This window comes from Trachinotus anak, unplaced genomic scaffold, assembly GCF_046630095.1.
Source record: "Trachinotus anak isolate AG129_WGS33_773 ecotype Australia unplaced genomic scaffold, CSIRO_AGI_Tana_v1 ptg000014l, whole genome shotgun sequence".
NCBI classification, from domain to species: domain Eukaryota; kingdom Metazoa; phylum Chordata; class Actinopteri; order Carangiformes; family Carangidae; genus Trachinotus; species Trachinotus anak.
In genome coordinates this window covers 15,448,313-15,467,758 of record NW_027273865.1, presented here as the reverse complement: position 1 = coordinate 15,467,758, position 19,446 = coordinate 15,448,313, and the positions used below count along the sequence as shown (strand labels likewise).

At 39.8% G+C, this 19,446-nt stretch overlaps 1 protein-coding gene across 1 annotated transcript in view; it reads left to right on the top strand.

Moving 5' to 3' along the window:
- The first annotated feature begins 7,285 nt into the window (after positions 1 to 7,285).
- The window catches only part of drd2a (dopamine receptor D2a), a 35,467-nt gene continuing 23,306 nt past the window's right edge, over positions 7,286 to 19,446 (top strand). Inside the window, exon 1 of the mRNA XM_071497007.1 lies at positions 7,286 to 7,709. The gene's annotated coding sequence lies outside the window, so the exon portion shown is untranslated. The remainder of the gene's footprint in view (positions 7,710 to 19,446) is intronic.

Sequence of the window (19,446 nt, the reverse complement as noted above, 5' to 3'; positions counted from 1 at the left end):
AGTTACCATTAAAAAAAATGTAAAACAGCTAACCTGGTTGTGTCCAAAAATAAAATCTACCAGCACTTCTGCAGCTCACTGTAATTAACAGATTATATCTTGTTTGGGTACAATTAACTAAGCCTTGCTGTCATAGTGAGGTTGCCAGGCAACCAGCAGAGGCTTCAGGAATATCTAAAATCAAAACTTTGTATTGGCTTCTATACAAATAACGTCATAATTAGTGAGCTTTAGAGGTACTAGAAGGCAGATTTTGTTATTTGTTATAGGCCAGCTGTTTACACCAAGTCTTTATACTAAGCTAAGCTAAGGTAACCAGATGCTGGCTGTAGCTTCTTGTTGTACAATCAGCCACAAGTATGGTATTTAACATTTAACTCTCAGCAAGAAAGCGAAAGTACATTTCCCAAAATGTCAAACTGTCCCTTCAAAACTCATATCCACAGAAAATTATCCTGCTGAATTTTAGTTTTTATAACATAGTCTTCCATGGCATGGACCACATTTTAGTGATTTTTTTTTCTTTTCACACCTAAAGGTTGCAAGCAGGCATAGGTATCAATACAATGCTTTTGGTTATTTAGCATATGAAAGGATCCACAATAATCAGGCAAGGCACAGCTCACCCGCTTATAGGGCCAATAATGACAGAGAGAGAGAAAGGGATGATAACTATAAGTCATTTAATATAACATGACATGTGTCCCTCTGTGGCATTGAGCCCACATGGAGCTGATTAAACCACCAGTGAAGCCTCAGACTGGAGTCAACGCTCCAATCTGCAGAACAATATAGTCAATTAAGTCAGTCATATCCCACAGCTCTGCTGCCATTAGCAGCAATACGGTGCACAGGGTTGCAATGTTTATGCTCTGCAGTCTTTTTATGATTTTCTTTTTATCTGCTGTTTACCTGTAGAATAGTATGCTCCATCTTGAGGTTCAGCTGTGATTGAACCTTCCCTTGTGTCAGCCAGGAGGTGGGCATGTGCTGTTTTCGTCACAGTTTGCCTAATTACGTATATTGTACTACTATGGCCATTATAATACACACCTACCTGTCTATCTGTCATGAATTAATAAAAGAAAATAACAGGGTGGAAAACAAAGATCACAGAAATATGCAACACTATATAAGCAAAAATATAATTAAAATCCAACAACAGACTGATGTTGGATTAAATCAAGCTGTAAACGGCTACTTCCATTTGGCCTCTGGATGTGTGTTATCATTCCAAACTCACTAAGAGAAAAGCTTTATCAATTTTAAATCAGTTTGCAATCAGTTCCAAGCAGAGGGAACGGGACACATGAAAGCATCTTGGCAAATCCATTGCATGCAAGCACTCTTTGTACTCAGTCACAGACGACCATAAGGCTAACAAGCAAGGCAACTCCACTGTGCCCTATCATACTGTCTACGTGCTGCTCAGCTTGGCAGCTTCAGCAACGGGTGACCTTGAGCTTCACAATTACCACATTGTTTCCTGTTATCTCTGCCTTAACTCTCCTCAACCATCCTGATCTGACAAATCAGTTTGCATCTGATTCTCTCAATGGACAAAGATTCAGTGTCTGGCCATCATTAAGCGGGGAAACTGGGATTTTAAACATTTCCACCATCAATTATTTATTACAGCTCCCCCTCTTTCAACACTTATATTTCAGCCAGGACATCTCTTCCTCTCCCTTCCTCCTGCTTCCCCCTACGTGCCGCGCCGTAGCATCTGATAAAATGTAACAATGAAACAAGATGGAAAGTTGCCATGAACGCTGCAATAAACTGTAATGAGCAAAGTTAATTTAAATGCAATTAAAAAGACTTATGAAATAAACATAAACCCTGCCTGTCCAAAGCAGCTTCTTCCTTGTGTTCATACATCTTTCCCTCATAATCTCCTCTAAAATGCATAATTACTCTGCCTGAGTGGACAAACTAAATCTAAATCTATTAAAGGAAGAAAAAGTTAAGCAGCTTCAATCAGTCTCTGGGGTGAGCAGTGCGTTGCCTTCTGATTAATTTAGATTTTTTTTTTTTTAATCTAAATTCGCTTTACCATCACAGTTTTACAGTTAAGTCTTTTTTTTCTTTCCTTCTTACACTATACATACTGTATATCTGTTGTTAAGCAGCGTTGCGCTCTTTTTCTGTGGTTTGCACTACTTTTCTCACAATGCTTTTATATTTTATAATTTAAAATCCCTTAAAGTAAGTCTCACCATTTTCTAATTCAGTGGAATTTTATTTTCTGTCATTCTCTCTTCCCTTCCTCTTTGTGATTTTATCTCAAAACCACATATCTGTAGTTTATACTTTTTCAGGCCGAGCAGCCTCTGCTATTCGAAGAAAATACTGGTGTACTGGATTCTTCAGATGTGGCGCAGCACTATACAAAAAAGAAGTAAGTAAAAGCAGTGATTTGAACGTTGGTGGTGGTGCTAGATGAAACAACAGGGAATCATCAAAGTTATTACAATTAATCCTTTGAGGATCATGAACATCTGTACCAAATTGAATGGCAATGTATCCAATACTTGATTATACATTTAACACTGTACAAAACATGTCAACCTGCTGTTGGACATTGGAGGAAAAGTCATTGTCTGGGGAACTCTGACTGCAGCAAATTTTGTCCATTTGATAGATGTCAAGATGCACCAGATAAGCAAAATGTTTTACCTGTTTGTGGCATCAAATGAAAAGTCGGGGAATTAACCTCGTCAGTCAGCTTCATCCTGTGGGAGCCATGAATGTCTATACCAAACTGAAAGACAATCCATTCAATAGTTTTTTAGATACTTAAGTCTGGACTAAAGTCGTGGACTGACTGATCTAAAACCATGCCTAAACCGTTCCACCAGTATGACTTAAAAGGCAAAATAATTTTCTAAAACAGCTGATCACTATAGTCTTTAGAAAATGTTACTCAGACTTGAACAATACTTTTATCATTTGGTTAGAGGAATAATGACTATATGAATAATCAAAATAAACGACACCTCCTGTGTTCATCATTGGGATGTCACCAGGTTTAATGATGTAGTTCACTGATGTGTTTTAATAGCATCTGGACAAGAGGTCCGAGGCACCGAGCTATATCAAGTTTTGGCTGCGCCAGCAATACTTGTCAGTGGGATCAATATGTTGTTGTTACTGGTGTTTTGTGAGATTTGTTAACAATAACAAAAGTATAAAATATTGGCTGCCTTACCCTTCAATAATCCCATTGTCCCTGGTGTAAAAAGAGCCGCAAGTACATCTGTCATATCGAGGTATTTCTTCCTTGCCTTCATCTCTCTCTTCCTCACCTCTCCTTAACTCCTATCTGTGGTGCCTCTGCTGTCACCCTCATCTCCCAAACAGGCAGTCACGCCAAAACTCTCTGCCTCTTTGTCTCATTCAGCACGCAGTGTGTCAGGTTATAGTTCCAGTGCCAGCCAGGGAATGAGCCTCAGTGTCAAGTGTGAGATGTCACACAAGCTTATTTAGTGGTAACTAGTGGTAATATCATAAATGTTTTATTGGATGAGGTGAACTTTAAAGCGATGACTGCTGGTGCATAAAATATTATTCACTGTCAGGCCCTTACTCAATGGCTTCTGCTATATATGTTTATGTGAGTCAGAGAGGGAGTTAGAGCCTTTTATGTCACAGTACTGCCCCCCTTCTTGCCAGGCCTGTGCCTTTCCCCCAGCTCACCTCAATCTGCTCACTGGTGGCAGCTATGTGCTCTGGCCAGGCTGAGAGATGATGAATCTACAATCTATCTTTGCAAAGCTCTGTTCAACAAAAGGCTAAAAATGAATGACACTTTCTTATGTGAACTTACCCCCTGCCCCCTGCCATTAAGATCATACGCCATATAGTGGATCTGTCATCTGGAAGAAATCCTTGGTGGATTATAAAACACTTCATTAGCGTGACATGTAGTTCAAGTCAGTGTGTAAAATAACATGAACTAAGCACCATCATCAAAGTTGCTGTGATTTATTTAGCATTCTGCCACCATCCACTCATCAACACAAGTTAATAGAGGCCATATCAGACAGCACCAGGCTGCAGTTTTGCCTTATGGCAGTCAGCAGTTAGATGTGTTTGTGCCTCCTACAACAAGCCTGGGGACTGGACATATTTGTGTGTGTACTGTACGGGCGTATGCATCTGAGTGTGTGTGTATGTGTGAATGAGTGAGCAAGCCTAAGCTGTGATTTGGCAATCAGCTGGGGTACAGAGCTTCAACGCTTAGGTTGTATCACTAATCTGTGATATTTCATACATTGCAAAGATTTTGCGTGTTGTAATTTAGCTTTATTGCTTCAACCCTGTTCCCCCAGTCTTATTAATGCTTCAATTATTTGTATCCTGCATATCCTCGAATGCCTTTTGCCATCCCCAGAGAAAATCTGCAGACGTGTTGCATCCAGCTGGACCCTACATGAAGGTGAAGACAGCAATAATGACATCAGGTAATATTAGTTTTTGAGACATTGTTTGCCGTAAGGAAAAATTGATACTCAAATGACAATCGACTCAAAAGACAATATATCAGGCAGTTGTGTGACATTAGGGGGGGTTAAGGGTGCAGAAATGTGTAGGCTGTTCTTCTGCTGCAGCAGATTTTTTTCCCAGAATAACTGCTGAATATTTCGCCGGGAAAGTTCATACTACTCACAGGCAAAATTTAGACTACTGAGAAATCAGAGTTGCCTATATCTCTCAGTCACTGATAGGCTGGCTGGCAGAATCTCTTCCTTATGACTCGACAAGCTCAGCTATTTATTCGACGAGCATGGAAACTCACATCAGCAACCCAGGGCATATGTAACTGACTTCACTGGTCATTAGCAATGCTAGGCTAGCCACTAGCATACCTAGGCTAACTCAAGAGCAGACACGATTACATGATTTTCACAGTAAAAGCTCTGTAGTGTCTGGGCTCACTGAACACTGAGCATTAACCCGATAGCTTCCAAGCAGACTATATCCCACTCTGTGTAATTCATTCTTTTATTTTAATTTTAGCCTTCAACTCCCTGGTATTCCTCAAACTACTTGTTTTTCATAATATTCTGGTTGAAATATCAAAAAATGATAAAAAGCATTGTTTTTGTAACGCTTAAAAGAAAAAGAAAAAAAAAAGCAGCTCTCCAAATGAAGACATATCAGAGGCTACTGACAATGAAAAATGCATTTTCTCTGCAGAACATTCAACATATGTCCAAATAGTGGAGAAGCTGTATAGATTCTGAGCCAAATTTCCAATCAGAAGATCTCACAGTTGCCGATGCTCCTGGAAAGCATTGCTGTCAGCTGCTGTGGCCATGGCTGGAGAAAAGAAAAGAGCTGCCATGACTTTGAAAAGCTGATGGACACTAAAAGTCTTTAGTTTGCCCAGAGACACAACTGCCTCATCTGAAAAACTCTTACAAGCTGGAGATGCCATATCTGTCCATCCAAATGTTGTGAGTGGGAGAAAAAGGTCATGACCAGGAGTTCAGATATCTCAGGCAGAAATATTTATTGTAAGCTTGGCGCCAAAGAGAAAATGATGAGCAGAACACCAACAGCATGTGAAGCAGCGTAGTGCCTAGTAATAGTCTGAAAATGTCTTGTCTGACCATGGGTATATACTCCCAGATATCACATGGTTGCAACATTTTTACACAACTTACTCCATGTAAGGCCAAACTTTATCCTAAACATTTATGTGTGAAGACACTACTGGATACCACAATCTGCAATGTCACATGCTAATTGATACTACTACTATCTACTTAGCTCATAACTAGATTAGAACAATATTTTCTAAGCTTATGCTTTACTTCTACCACTGTATCTTGGCTACCCTAGCTATGGAGGATGCTAATGGCTCCATCTACACACAGTCATAACAGAAGCTAAACAGTGAAAAGCTGACTAACTATTTGTAGACCTGAACTCTTGGATTGTTGCTGAGGGTCAGGAAAACAAGAGGGACACTGGAGTGAGAAAACTCTCCTTCACACATCCTTCAGATTAAAAATTACAAGCAATACGATTGAATGTATGGCTTAAACTGTTTTATAAATGCTAGGTCACCATAGTAACCTGAGGTATGTGAGAGTGTTTACAATTCCCTTCATGCATTTAAGGTTTGAATAACGCTTGTCTCATTGATTTCTTGTGCAGTACTGCACCGTACTGCGTTCAATTCATGATTGCGTCATCTTTCCTTCAAAATCCTCTCTGTGTGAAACCATAACCACAGCTCCTGCAGTGTCAGCGTTTTGTGTGTGTGTGAGACAGTCAATAAAGTTGCACATGAAGACAAACTTCTGTCCTTTGTGCTCAGTGAGACCAGAAACAACAGAATTTTTGCTGTGAGGAAGAGTTGAGAGCACAGGTGATATTAAACCACTAGACACTGGAACAAAATTTGAGTCCATGAGTTCATTGAAAATAGTGAAACTCTACAGTAACAATTGCCACATTGTGTATGGCAGCATATATATAAGTCAGTAATCTAACTGCTGTTCTCCTGGTTTATACTTTCCGATTAGGCACAGGCTGAGAAAGGTGATTTGTGTGTAATTTGTGTTGGATGCATCACAGGTACAAATACATCCCATTGATGTGATGGGAAATTCACGGTAGGCTACATTGTTTCTTAAAGCTTGTCCTCAGGGCTCAGGATCCTACTGGTTTTCTATCCTTCCTGCTAGTTAATTGCATTCACAAAGCATCCCATGTGTAAACCGGCTCCTGATTACATGGCAGGAATGAAAGCCAGCAGAGCTCTGAGAACTGAGATGTCACTTATTAAATAAAGAGATGGTTTGTTGATGGAGGAAAAAACATTTATAAAACATAATTAACCTATTGCTTTCCTGACAGAGAGAGAGAGAGAGAGAGAGAAAGGGGGGGGGGGGGGGGGTTAACGAAAGTGTAAGCAGTGTTCCTTCATTTCCACCTATTCCTATTACATTACAATCTTTTCATGTTGCACTAATACATTTGTCTATCACAGGCGACAACGTGAATTTCAGTTCAATTATTACCAAACTATCTATTTTTAAACTCTGATGCAGTCTTTCATCAAAAGCTGAAAAATACTGGAAAAAAAAAAACATTTAAAAGCACAGCGCAAAGTGGAGAGTGCAGCGGGGAAAATGTGACCCAAACATAAGGTAATATAAGGTTTCACCGGTGTCAGTGACATTAAGCGAAACATAGGTCCCTGCCAGGGTTTGAACAGATGTAACCCCGCCTTGATTTTCCACAGTTCTTTACAGTCACCGCGTCTCCTGCCTCCGTCAGAACCGAAGGTAACTCTACTCCGTGCGTAAAGCTCCCGCACACCAGACGGACACCGCACAGTTTCACCTCTGCCTCATTTCTTTGAAGACCGAAACTGAAGAGAATAATTCATCGAGGTTTTCAGTAAACAACCGGAAATTTGAAAAAGAAGTACATGATTTTATGTGGTTTTATTTTATTTTTTTCCTTTGAATGTAATTTTTTGGCTCCCAGTATCGCAGTTTTTTTCCCCCCTCCCAGCCTATAGACTGATGCCTCGCACCCGAGCTGCTGCACAGACTCTTTTGATTTATAAAGAGTAAACAATGTGCAAAGCAAATGAAGGATACAGTGGGAGCTAACTGTGGATGCTCTGGGATTTAACAGCCGGTGCCTGTAAAAAACAGAGACTCAGTCAAACTTATGGCGTGAAGGTAAGACAGTTATTTTTCTCTGAGATGCGCCAAACTTTGCATACAACAAGACAATCTACAGTTTCAATCGGTCCGTAGCTCTAAACCTTGCTCAGATACTACTGCATGTGCAAGCATTTGTACCCAGCAGGGATCGGTGGTCTACTTCAGCCTCATGAATGACTCGGGGTGATACAAACTGATTTATTGGGTGAGATTCCTGAGATATTAACTTTCAAGGTGAATTTGCCACCGCTGTTGGCTCACTGTTTGTCGCTTCCCCCAAAAGCCCATTTTCCCATTTCCAAACAAACACTGTTTCTGTGAATGACTGAGTGAGTGCGCGTAATCTGTGCGCCACATACACAGCCAGGTACATAGAGAGGATTTATTTGCATTGCATGTGGTGTGTTTGCATTATTGATGCAGGTTGGCTTTTCATGCAAAAACAACTGAAAGTAAACATTTGCTCTCCGTACCGTATTCCAGCGCAGGAGAAGTGCTCTAAGTGAGCTGTAGTTTAATTCTTGAGCGTGGCAGCGTGCCTGTGTCAAACTGTCCTCTGCAGCCCGCAGATTTCAGATCTGTTTGTACCTTGTACCAGTTTGTAATTAGCGCTGTGTTCTCCAGAGGCAGAGCGGGTCGACACAGAGCTTGGTGCAGGGCAGGTGCCTGCTGCTCGGCTGCACAGCCCGTCCTGTGTCCAATCAACACCCGCTGAGCAGCTTTAACAAGTTGACAGCAGCAGGCAAAAGAAATTAAATACAGCGCTCTTGATGAACCAACTTGGTCTCACAGCGAATCTGTGGCATTCAGCGTAAAAGTGATCTTTTGATGATTCAGGTATTTTAATCGTTTATATCGCCTGATGTCGCTGCACTGTTTTTTTTTTTTTTTTTTTTTTTATATATATATATATATATATATATTAAGATATATAAGATATAGAGATTTACAATGTGAATCACTGTGCAACGTTTTGGTAAATTTGTCATTTTAATAATGATGATATCAGACATAGTTTTTTAATGAGTCAGTAATAACAGAAGACAAAAAAGGAAAAGAACAAAACAATGTATATGATAGGCTACTGCTAAAATATTACCAAACCAATGAGTGACACCTCAGATAAAAAAAAAACAACAAAAATGACTTGGACATCTGGTCGGCAGCTGCTCTCCAAGACAGTGGTACGGATCTGTTGATAGCTCAGCCCTGGTCAAAACACATGACTACCAAATTAGTGCTGTCACTGAAAAGGACACTTTGCCAGGCTTCATTTCACAAAGAAATTAGGTATGTCAACTCCACTTTGGCGGAATTAACAATTTGAATACTTTCTAAATAGAAGTACAATCATCAGCTAATCCAAAGCGAGCGCATTTTTAGTTAAATACCAAGATAATCTGCTGAGACTGGATGTTGTGTCTATCTGCTGTCTATCCAGTGACAGTCTACAGACACATTGTTCATCCATATGGATCCCAGACCTCCCTGTCTCTAATCTGTCGCACAATACTGTGTGGAAACCATCCTTAACAGAGCTGCCTAATACAAGACTGGCAAGCCCAGCTGTTTGACACAGACAGCTTCACTGAATCATACCTCCTAGATGCTTCTGGACAATTGTCCATTTAAAAACAGATATTCATCTCAGCATGAATTATTTGAATTAATATCAGGGGACAGGGAGTTTACAATGTGAGAGATTGGCTTACATAAGGATATTCACATTAAGGTGGCAAACAGTGTTTAAGAGGATAAGGCACAGTATTAGCACAATAGTTAAGAGGTTTAAAGCCAAATCACTTGATGCAGCTGGCCAGTCAATACTGACATTTCAATTCAACACACTGTTCCCGAGAGAGGTGACATGCATTCAACAAAACCAACACAGTGTCACAGCCTGTGCTTATTAAATCCAATTACTAACCCAAACAAAAGTTATTTGTTTACAGGGTTCTGGTGCCCCAAATTTGATCCAGCCTGCGAAGTCAAAACCTCATTTATTAAAGAGACACATCTGAAAGCCATTCACCAGGGAAATCTCACTTGCACTGAGGTAGAGTGGCACAAGCGTGGTCAGGTTTTGCAAAAAGTGGAAACCATAAGGCATACAGTGTCTTTCTTTTCATTAAAGGAGTGCTGCCAGTTTAATAAAATACTTCAAAAAGCTGCACAAGGTACCAAAAAGTCCACCTTTCTTTTCATTCACTGTAGAGTAGCACTGGGGCATTGCACCCTTGGGAGAGGAGTAAACTCTGGCCTGCCTTAAGACAGGTTAATTAGTGTCTTGCATACTTTGATATCGCCATTATTATTTGTAATAGTTAAACCGTCTAGTTGTCAAGGTCCACAAACACCCTCTAATCATGGTGCATGGATTACATGGTCTTTATACCAGACCTAGAATATTAAAAAGCAGTAAAAGAAAGCTCATGTTGGACCAGAATAAACAAAAAAGGCAAAGGAGTGGGCACGGGAGCTTCTGTGACCTTTGCGTGTGGTTCTGTCTGAAAGATAAACAAGCTAAGATGTTATATAAATAGTTTAACTTCATAGCAGAACTGGATGCTCAAAATGGCCTCCTGTTTACAGGCAGCGTGAACATCAACCCCTGTAACTAACAGTGGAATTCTTGCATATCCTAGTGATAAATGCACAAGGCTCATGTGACAGACGAGACTCCTGTATATTTTACATTATGTGTATGACGGTCATCCGACTCAGCAGTACCATTGTGTTTTGACAAGAAAATCATTTAATTGTATTGGATCCGTGTGAATGTATCTGACTGGCCCACATTCTCTCCCCCCTGAAACCCATTCCTCAGTAAGTCAAATACGTCGACACTCTAGGGAGCAGCACCGTCACTGAAAGGATGGAGGAGCCAATTAGGTCTGAAAGCCAATAGAAGGTCCACTATGATCTGGTTATGCTCCAGGTTACAGTTATTTGCTGAGAAAGTTATGTCAGCTGTTTGGGTTATCTGTACATTAATGGTGTGCCCATATTGATCCGTGTGGTATATATAAACATTATGATGCATTATGTATTAGTACATGTAACCCTAAATGAGTATGTGGAGCAAGTATATTGTTACACTGAGTAGGCTCTGTTTGCTGCAGTGTTTCACGAAATATTAATTTTTTTAGCACTAATTATATTTGTTGTCACACATTTTTTGTTGTTTTTCAGGGCCTACTGTAGTTACATGGTGAGGCGTACACACACAGTACTGTGTTCTTTGCCTTTACAGTGCAGTTTGTATCATCTGAATATCACTAACACCTTCACAAAGTCTTGTGAAGTGTCTTCAAGTGACTGCCTTCCCATCAAAAGCGGACCAAAATAACGTATACACACCTAACGCTTGGCTGGGTCGAAATCCATCCTCACACATTTCGAGAATGCAAAACAGCCCATCTCTCTGGGTCTTTTGAAACTTGAGCAACAGCTAGTCAAAACATCTAGGTGCGTAGAAAAAAGAGTGAACCTCTCCATGACTATCACCCAGATCTGCTCCAGAGCTGCACACACACACAGACACACACACACACACACACACACACACACTATTCCCCAGAGAGTTGTAAGTGCTTAAGCTACAGTTAGGCTACAATGTCTGAGGATATCAGGCACCCCTTTGTACAGTCATGCATGCAGACATACACTCACAATCAATGTCACTGGACAGGGAATGTTCAAATTGGCTTTGGCTCCTGTAGGGCTTGATAAAATATCAGAGGTAAATGGCTTAAAAACTACTTGCAGGCCGACAGGGAATTCTCTGACAGTTCCAGTGAGCTATCTGGACCAGTGGTGTGACAGACATTGTTCAGCGATTAACAGGATGACAGAGGGAAAGGAATGAGGATTAATAGCAAAAGAAGAAAGAAAGAAGAGAATTTCCCAGGAGAAATGAAATTTCTTCCCAATTATCTTGCTGTACAGTGTGTTTGGTCTGAATAGCCTGAAACAGGACTGTGTAGTCCATTCAAGAGTTTTTCCCTGTAGACTTCAAATGAGTAGCACCAGTTCCAGATCATTCCAGCGCCAGCAGATGGTGTCTGCCACACACAGACCCTCAAGGTGTGGAAGGAAAAATTATTTACTCACTCAAAAGCTCTTCTTCTGGCTTTCTATTTCAGCCTTAAAAAGGCCAAAAAATTAAAGGGTGAAAGTGAGATGAAGAGGGGTGATGAGTCAGAGTCAAGCTTGGCATGACATGACTCATGCGTCACTTTGAACAATCTTTTTTCAACCTCTTTTGTCAAGTGTCGAATAAAAGCAGGGGTTGTACAGCCTTTCAGTGGCAGCTTCCTTGACATTTACCTCAAGAGCCTGAGAGTCTTTTGTTTGGTGAACAAAGCAAGCATAGATCCTCCTGTCCGTATGACCTTTTGGTCATAGCTTTGATAAATTAATGTTCAATAAAATACTTTCGCAATAACTGCTAATCTCTGGAAATAGCAAAGCCCACAAAAACCACAGCTCTGGAATAGTCAGCAGCAAGATTTTAAGTAAGACAGTGATCTACTAGGTGTGCAGTACTTAATGGATTGAATAGTCCTGGTTATGTTTATGGTTGGTTATAGTGCCGAACCCACTGAGAATTAACAACCTACACTGTGGTTCCATTATGCTTGCAGCCACTTTCAACTCATTGTTTCAGTTCTGTGTTAGACTGTGTGATTGCTTGCCAATGGCTCTCATCAACCACCAACACAAAACCATAGGCAGCCATTTCCTGCAGCTAAAATCAGATTAGAGTGTAGGCTACCTTCCCGATATGAATGGCAGAGAAACAAAGGTAACTAGTGGCTGATAATGGACGTTAGGATCTTAAGGTGGTCCACAATAATTTGTAAGTCAAAGCAGGGGTAAGAAAAAAGAAAGCTGCAAATACTAGACTTCATCCAGTGGGATGATCACATTGCTCTGTGTCTGGAATAGGTAATTGTTTTTTAATGATGTGGGGATTTTGTTTGGTTATACTCAGACTGGTTAAGCTTCTGTATTATTTATAGTGAAATAGCTCAATATGAGCATCATGTGTGATGCAATGGACAGATGAAGAAAAATTCTGGGAATATAAAACTCAAGTATACAGTATCTTGTTTTTTTTCTAGGAAGTGGTGTACTTGCAGAATCAGGGACCTCCTAATTGGGGTTTTTAGGGACAATACCGATCATCAGTTTGATGTTATTACAATAGGCTCATCAATACTGAAGAAGCGCCTATATAATAGACCTTGCAAAACAACCATCTTTGGAAAGCACCTGGCTATTTTCCTGAGAGCAGTGATTGATTACATCTTTTTTGTATTCTGCCAGACCTTCAAAAATCATCACTTGAATCTTTCTTGCCTTTGAAAATGTGGCCAGGTCGTCCTTTCTTGCACACTTCTCAGTGATCACAGAGCAGCCTACATCTCTTTGACATGCTCAGTAAGTGACAGCCTTCGGACATTGCTGTTCATGTTGTCACCACTAAGCCATCTGGCCATGTGATCTTTTTGCAGAATCACACTTGTTGCATCTCAAGGTTAACTGTGTTCTTTTGATTTTGAAGTTGTAGAACTGGTGGAGCTGGCTCACAATATGCACAGAAAATCTCACACATACAAATTTTATCCTCCAACATCCCATTAACACTTAGAAAAGCACCGACATATTTCATTATGTCTTAATGATTTGTTGCATGTTATCACAGGCCCTAGCATTTGCATGTGCAAAGTGGTTATATCAATTTTTTTTATTGATGAGAACCTTTTTTAAAGTGACTAATCTATGCTTCTTTTTGACCCAATGATTGTCAGGACTGAGGGCTGCGACATTTGGTCATGTGACTGCAGGTTATGATAATGCTGTGGTGTGGTCACAAAAAGTCTGCCAGCTTCACAGCTCTCTGATCTCACCAAAACCAACAGCACCATCCAGTACAGTGTGGGGATATGCAGGATTATAAACTATCTCAGATGACTATGCAGTACAGCCGAGGCAGGGATCAGGTGGGGAAAAACCACCTGTCTTATTTACCTCACCTATTTTACAAGCAACAGTTGCAGGTAGGTACAGTGGGGCCAACAGTAGTACTTGATTTACCTGGGGCTTACAACCCTCCTTTGAGCAGGCAAGGAGTGTCAGGAAAAAGCAGGGCTATGGATGCTGTGTGTGGATGTTTGTGTGCACACATCTGCATCTGTTCCTCTGTGTGTGTGTGTATATGTATGTTTCATGCAATGTAATGGAAAAGTATCTTGAGGTGTGTATGCATGTGTGTGTGTGTGTGTGCACGTTCAGTATGTGGCCTCACAAGAGACAAGACCCGTTGTTAGGTTGAAGCTTCCCTACAATCTAATGAGGTCGATGGAGGCTTGTTACCGACCTCCCTCTTCTGTGTTTCCAGTGGCTGGATGCTCTACCATTTTTACCCTTATGGCTTGAATTGAGTATGTAATAGCTAAAATCACCACGACAATAACCTTTATGTCTTACTGTATCAATAACATTGATGCATAGGTAGAATGTATACCCGGAGGACTTTCGTCTTAGTATGATGAGTATGATGCATCAGTGCCTTTTATATTTAGCCTTTTATATCACTCTCTTCCATTCTCTCCATGTGACTTGTCTTGAAGCTTTCTGGATGGTCTCTGGTATTTCAGTTGATTTCACCTCTTTCTGACTGCATCTCCCCAATGAGAAGTCCCTTGTCAGTGTTAAAAATTGGTTCTCTGAATACCATTTCCAGTGGTACAGGTTATTGCATATGTCAGTCGACTAAATGACTGAGTGGTCCCTGTTGCTCTTTTATATAAGTCAATACAGGTATGTCAGCATCCTCAAACAAACTGCTGTTTGTTGTCGTTATATAGCGTGTTAATCAGGTGCACACTGTATGAAAATATAGATTATAGAAACTGAAATACTACCATGGTTGTTGATGTTTGTTTATTAAAACACAACAGACTGTGGCTGTGAGACTCACTTGTCCTCTTCTATACAAGGAATGAGCCAGGAAAATGCAGTGTAGAGTTGATCTTTTGTTAAAGAGGCCTCATATTATATTTCAGAAGGCTGCCAAACTAAACCAAATGCACCTTTATGGTTGTTACAGGAAAATCTTCTGTAACGGTAACTGCAGAGAGGGGGGGGGGGGCATAATTACAACAGAAAGATGATGACACAGTAATTGCTACTCTGAATAAGCAGGTTTATTTTCAGCACAGTAAAAGTCATAGCAGCTACCACCTACACAGCCGGTCCATACAAAGTGACTTCACAGATGTGATGGCTTGCTTCTTCACCCATACTACAACAACAGGGAGCTATTTTCTGAGAAATGGAACTCACAAGATAGTCATTGACTTTGCCAGCATCAATGATTTTGACCTGGCAACTAAGAGGGTTGTGGCAGTTAGAAAACTAATTAGGATGAAGGGTATCACAGGGTAGAATCAAACACTTTGACAGTATTGACAAAGTGGTATCAGCATGAGGTTTTGCTTCCCCTTTGCATTTGCTGATACTGGGAATTAGTAGAAGATTGAATGTTCCAGAAGCTGGAGAAGGGTGGCAAAACTAAATATCTCATGTGTACAATTAGGGCTACATATGCCAAAAAATCTATGAGAAAAACCAGGTGTGAATAATTGGTTTCAGTTAAGATCATTGTTCTTTGAAATGGATGTTTGAAACCCACTTCACATTGGTGTAACAGCATTTCTAACAATGCCCGAAAGCATTTAGGGATAAGATAGAGAAAATAGAGCAAAACAACACTAATGGGATGTAGGAATATTGTATGTGCAATATGAAAACATGTACTGTATGCATGCGTGCATGCATGTGTGTGTATTTCTGTGTGTTCAAGAGATTTAAACAATCAATAGAGAATAATAGTGATTCAACACAACCAAGTTGTTGATTAAATGGGGCTGATGTTAAGATTAACAGTGCGGTTTAATGCATGGTTTAATAAACTGATGACTACATCACTGCTGCACGATTGAACGAGATTAGTACTCAACAGCAACAAGGAACGCGCCTGATGATTAGTTTTCTTCTGCCTGTTGCCAGATCACAAACCACTGAAAATGTTATGAGAGATTGAACACTAAATACAAAACCCTATATATAAAGCAATTTAAAAGCAGCTAATGTTAGCGTATCATTGCCATTGCATAGCAGCAGCATTTAACAAGATTATGACCCAAAATTATGTTATAAGCTTTTACTAATTAAAACGCTGCATTAATAGTTACAGCGAAACAAGAACAATGTGTGTATTTATGAGGGAATTATAGGTTAATTATGGTTAAACAATTTCTAATTAGAATATGCTTACAATAACTGGGGAAAGTCATGCCTATTTTGTTCTCCCATTTTGAATCCTAGCTATTTAATAAGTGCCTAATTAATACAAAATAATTAAACCATAATTTGCTGGCTGTAATCTTAAATGATAACACAGCAGATCGTAAACTATAACAAACTACACCCAATAAAATCACACTGTTGTTATACCCATCTTTACAAATCAGAGGATTCAGTCTGTATAAGTATTACAACCTGTAACAACCTCAATGTTTTTGTAAATGTTTGTGTCAGATATTGGCTATTTCCTCTTGGAATAATACGTCTTAAATTTATCTGATGAAAGGCAGAAAGCAGCCCAACCCCACATGGAAGACATGTAGTTACTTCGCACAAGACAAACACCCTCACTTGTGCTTCTTATCTTTTTTTGTTGAGGCCAGGGAGCTCACCAGTCTGCAGAGAAAAGCCTTGTCACTACTGTGGAAATCCAGGATAGTCAGATAATGCCTCCTGCTTTCATAGATCAGTGCTGGGGTCACTTGGGAATAAGAGTGTTTGGTTAGATGTGAGACTGAGGGATTGTGGGTAAAAAGTGAGGTCAGGCTATTTAAGGATTATATCCAGGACAGGTCAACTGCTCACAATTCAGAGGTCACCTGGCTGGCTATGGCACTACTTAACTGTTTAATGATGACAGCTGGATCTACACTGTAGCTGTTCCTCTGCAATCCACCAGTTTAATAATGTAAAACCCTCATATAGGGAAGAATACCTTATAGCTGGAACAGGAATATATTTTTTATTATGCAGAACATGAAGAAAGGGCAGTAAAGGAATATTGTACATGCAATGGAAACTTTATTTAACCTGCATGAACTCATGCAGCACCATGCTGCCATAAATCCACAGGTGCTGTCGCAAAATGTAGTTCTTCTTCTTTTGATGTCTTTTGGGGGTGGGAAAACAGCTTTTTGGTGCAATAGCACCACCTACTGGTGGTGCATGAGCCACCTTCTTACTCTGTTATTTTCAACTGAATACGAAGGCAAAAATGTTTTTCTAAAACCATCCAAATGTTCTTGTTACAGCCTACAAAGCATTTAGAACATTTTGTATTTTCACTTTATGAAGCTTGTCATACAAAGCCATTAGGTTTTTATTATCTACCTGATACATACTTTCCAAACTAATATGCATAACACACCAGTATTGAAAGTTACATAAAGGAGTATTACAGTTAATGCCTGCATGGCTTATCTGCATTAGTGTTTAATGCTTATAATCCAGACTACCCTTTTTGTGACTGAGCTCAAATTTTCCATCATTTTAAATATTCTTGTGGTGTTTTGTGACATCAATTTTGCCATATAATACGAGAGTCTGGGCTTTCCATCAGTCAATAAACTCAGAAAAAAAAGCAATAAATAAAACTGTGGCACTTGAATTTTAATTGGATTAGAAGTATAAGGTATAAACACCATAAGTACCATGCTGCATGCATAGTAACAACCCTTAACTGTATGATGTATTAATCACTGCATGTACATGTATTGTGGGCACTCCTATGTGTCCTTACATTGGTAAACGTAAGCTAGTGAATGGGAAGTTAAACCTTTATTTAAGCTGAAAAATGTCCGATTGTGATACACACTTTATGACTTTACTGGGCTTTTGTTTTCTCTTCTCCAGTTTACTGGCAGCACTGATCCCCAACACACAAACACACAAAGCCTGAAAAAGATCCATCAGTTGAAGCCAAAATCATTAAAGCACACACTAACAGTTCTATTACACATCAAATAACTGATGCAATGGGTGCAATATGTTTCACATGATTTCAACTATAATAGTCAATTCGATACTTTTTTAGCCTTGCTTTCACACTTTGTTTACTTTGCTGGCTGCCAGGTTTGTGTAATAAGACATGCAGAACACCCACTGGCTGACTTCACTTTCTATCTGTGATCGTAAACTCCAGTTTGAAGTTAAAGCTCTCAGTCGCATCATGGTCATTTTATGTATATTAGCTCGTGTGTGAGAGTTTTCTTACCTGCAGCTTATTGACTGCTCTTCTTATTCACACTCACCATGACAGAGCAGCAGCCCCTGAGTCTGACCCTCCCCACCCATTAAGGCTTGTACCCCCCCAAAAGAGGTAAAAACAACAGTTGGGGGGTTTGAAACATGTATATATCCTTCTTACATGTAATTGTAAATATTAAAACATATTTCCCATAGTCATGCCTGAAAGAATCTTGCAATATGATTACAGATACCCCTGAAGTGGACCATATCACCTTATGTTAGCTGAACATCTCGTCTACCTGCCTCACTCCATCAGTAGCTCACAGGGGTTGAATTGGGCCTGAGCCCGTTGGAGTTGAGTTCCGTCTCCTTCAGTATCATAACATTATATCACACTTGATTTTTTTTTAATCTCCCAGAAAACCTAATAGTGTATTGTAGCCCACACAGTCTCTAACAGCACGAGTAGCACAATTCGACTGTTTGTGTATTGAACAAAATACACAAAACCTGTGAATTCCCACCAATTTTAATGCAGAGACCAAAGTACTTTCTTACCCTGGTCTGATGGGTGTCTGATAAAAAGACCATTTAGTATTTTGCCCAAACCAATCACTGCAACTGATGTGTGCATCTTCTCCGTATCATTTTCACAGTAGCTGTGTTAGTAGTTTTGGAGCAGTTAGCTTGGTGTTTGTCAAGTAGATTGAGGTAACATGTTTTCTGGAATATGTAAGTAATGAGTAAATAGTTAAATATCCAATGGATAACTTACTATTTCATTTCCCAATGCCCACTAAGCTGCATGACTGTTAAACTAAGCTTCTTTGCTTTTTTTTCCTAAATCCTTCATCAAGGCAATCAAAGGAGAAACAACTATAAGCACCAAAACCTCTCAAACTATTTCCTCAAGTACCACAGGGGCCACTTGATAAATTAAACATTTTCCAAAACCTATGGGAACAACAGCAAAAACAATTTTTGTTTTGAAAAAATGCCATCAAGTGTGCTCTGCTCTGTTCTGTTCTCCTTTAGTATAATGGTTTAAAAGCTGTTATTTCAGGCAGTCAATTTACTGCAACCTTGATACAGTAGCCTTGTTTGACTTGATTGTCAACTCTCTCAACCTTAACTACATTTCCAAAGAAGATGATTAACTGTTCCCAAAACCAGAGAGGCAGCCATTCATGAGAACAACCTGAAACCTTTGAATTAAAGTTTGAGATGTTGGTGATTCTGAAGTCTTGGACTAGATGAGCAGAGCCCTATTATCTGATAACCAGGGCTTTACCTTACTCATTAGTTAACACTTCCTGTATCATATTGTGTAAGAACCAGCACATGTAATTTGTGCAAAACAGAAAAAAGCAGGGGACTCACTATCCTCCATAGCCTCTGACAGAGATCC